This window comes from Dendrobium catenatum, unplaced genomic scaffold (genome assembly GCF_001605985.2).
Source record: "Dendrobium catenatum unplaced genomic scaffold, ASM160598v2 fragScaff_scaffold_673, whole genome shotgun sequence".
Classification (NCBI taxonomy): Eukaryota; Viridiplantae; Streptophyta; class Magnoliopsida; order Asparagales; family Orchidaceae; genus Dendrobium; species Dendrobium catenatum.
The window spans coordinates 7,484-10,138 of NW_021319135.1; positions in this window are offsets into that span (position 1 = coordinate 7,484).

Below are 2,655 nucleotides of genomic sequence, written 5' to 3' on the forward strand. Positions count from 1 at the left end.
ATCTTCACAAAGAAACTCAAAAGACTTTCCAAAACACTTCAAACATTCATTTTTGTAAAAAGATGACAAATCAAAATATTTCATTTCAAATATGACATAAAAGAAATATTCCAAATCGTTGTGTACAATCTTCTAAAAAAAATGTCATATGCATGTAGGGAAAGATGTTCTTAAGAGTTGCAAATGGAATTATAAAGCACATGCCGAGCTCTCACTAAATCAAGTGAAGCTCAAAAATAAATCATAAGGCATATGGAGATTCACTAACAAACCCTCATGATGGCATTAACAGATTAAGTGTAAGAATTGTATAAGTGCAAGCATATATGTAAGATTTTCTAATCAAAGCATTTTTTTTTTAACCATACATGAGAAAGCCTTCAATATATGAAACTAATGAATCATAAAGTTTATTAGAGAATTCAGTAATGTGATCTCAACTTAAAAGGTGCAATGATAAAAGGTTTTAGCTTTCTCATCTCAATTCAACAAAGGGGACTAACAAAACTTGTTGCTCATTTTAAGAAAGAAGTTAATTCAAGTACCTCCATTCCAGCAAAACTATTCATTGTGAAACATATGTTCAACCTCTCTATAAGAAGGAAATTGTGAAGGAAATACCAATGCTCATAACAATTCGCATCGCATAAAACTATATCCAACATAAAATTTGCATCACACCAAATCAAACTTATAGAAGAATCGTAAAACATATGTATGCTCTCCCACCTCCAAAAGATGCGTCAAACGATCCTGGTGGAACATGAATAGGTTTTTTTTTTTTACATTAAGAAATTGTTCTCAACAAGTTGCTCAACTCATCACATATAACCTTTATCATCTCAAATACTTCCAAGATACTTTTTATACAAAACAAATTTTTTATGGCATGATCCAATAATTTTTGGGCATTCATGTATGAGTGCTAAGAGAAAATATGATTTGAACCTCTTCCTGGACCACCCAAGCGATTTCCTAGCGATTCAAGCAAGTTCTCAAATAATACAAATGACTTTTCTCTTTCAATAACATTTTACCAAGCAATTGATGTATAACGTTCACAAAAACTCCATGTAGTAAACTAAAGCATAAGCTATTGTTTTGTACAACAATTCAACGTACACATGTCCAGTAAAATAAAACTCAAATGTAAGAAAACTCTGAACATTTTGCTAAGTGAATCAATTATAAGACAATGAGTACTAAGAGCAATTCACCACATAAATGGCCCATTAACATCCACGACAAACAACTAGCACGATTGAAGGTCTATGAGATAACTGAGTTAAGGTAACAATAGATCCCTCATACATATAGTTATTCAAACCTCCACCAAATATCTAGCAGGTCAAAACACATAAGCAACAACGACGAAAAGATTTCTATAAAGTAACATGGCTTGAACGGTCACTGTTATAAAATAAACTTTGCTCCAAATAAATCCACACACACCATTATCATCTAAACAAGGCAAACTTCCCTTTCTAATTATTACATGAAATATTGCAAAGCATTTTACACTTATTTTCATCACAATGGGTTACTAGTGCAGATGACAAATTTTATGAAGGCTTTTAAATTTCTCTCCAACAACCAAAAGAAAATCTCTTTCAGATTAACATGTATGGATGAGACTTCAAGAAAAGACTAAACTTCCTAAGCATAAAGATGTACCGACAATGCCGAAATTCATGGTGAACAAAGGCCGAAACAATTCATAAATATCAGAAAAAAAAAAAAAATCTGAACTTGAAGCAAAGGTCTATATGTGACCTTCTCGATCCAATGAATACTTGTTAGGTATGAATATGCCATTGTTTAAAGAAAGCACCTTCTTTTTTTTTTTAACATAATATTTTAAACTTTCAAATCTCAAGGACATCAAGAAAACAATAATTATTTCAACAAAATTATTTCACCAAATCTCCATGACCTATACAATGAAAAGTACACTTTGATGAAGTGTTCTCTAGCACCAAGCATACATGAGTATTTGGACAAAAGATATTCCAGATAAGGCAATATCTTTACGACACTACTCCCAAATTTAAACGACCCAATAAAAGCAACAAGTGACCAAACTTGCTGTACTTGTCTTTCTTCATGGCCATAAGTGTTAAACATAAAGCAAAGAAATGATAGATGCACCTAAATATTTTTGATTTACCCGAATTTGATGTACAAGCATGCCGTCTCATGAATAATTTCTAATGTAACCAAATTCTGACTCAGTGTCAAAGTCTAATATGTAACTTTGCAGCAAAAACTTCATATTTTAAAGCATACGAGAAATGTCAAAACAATAATGAAAGTCTTAAATAAATAAATAATGAATGCCAGCATAACTACCTCGACATGGCTCAGATTCCATTAAATGCTAAGTGATATATATGGAATATTTAATACATTGACATTTGGTCAGACACATATAGTATTTGCTAGCCATAAATAGTGATTTACATGAATTAAATGATATGGAGAAAATCTGCTTAAAAACTTTTCTTCAAAGCCACGCATAAAAAAAAAAAACAAAGGTATGAATTTTTCTAACTTGATAAAGACTTCCTATAGCATTATCTGGAAATAACATTTCTTAACAAAAATTTTCTAAGTAATCCCCATAACAATCCACAAAAGAAATATTGGATTCAAACA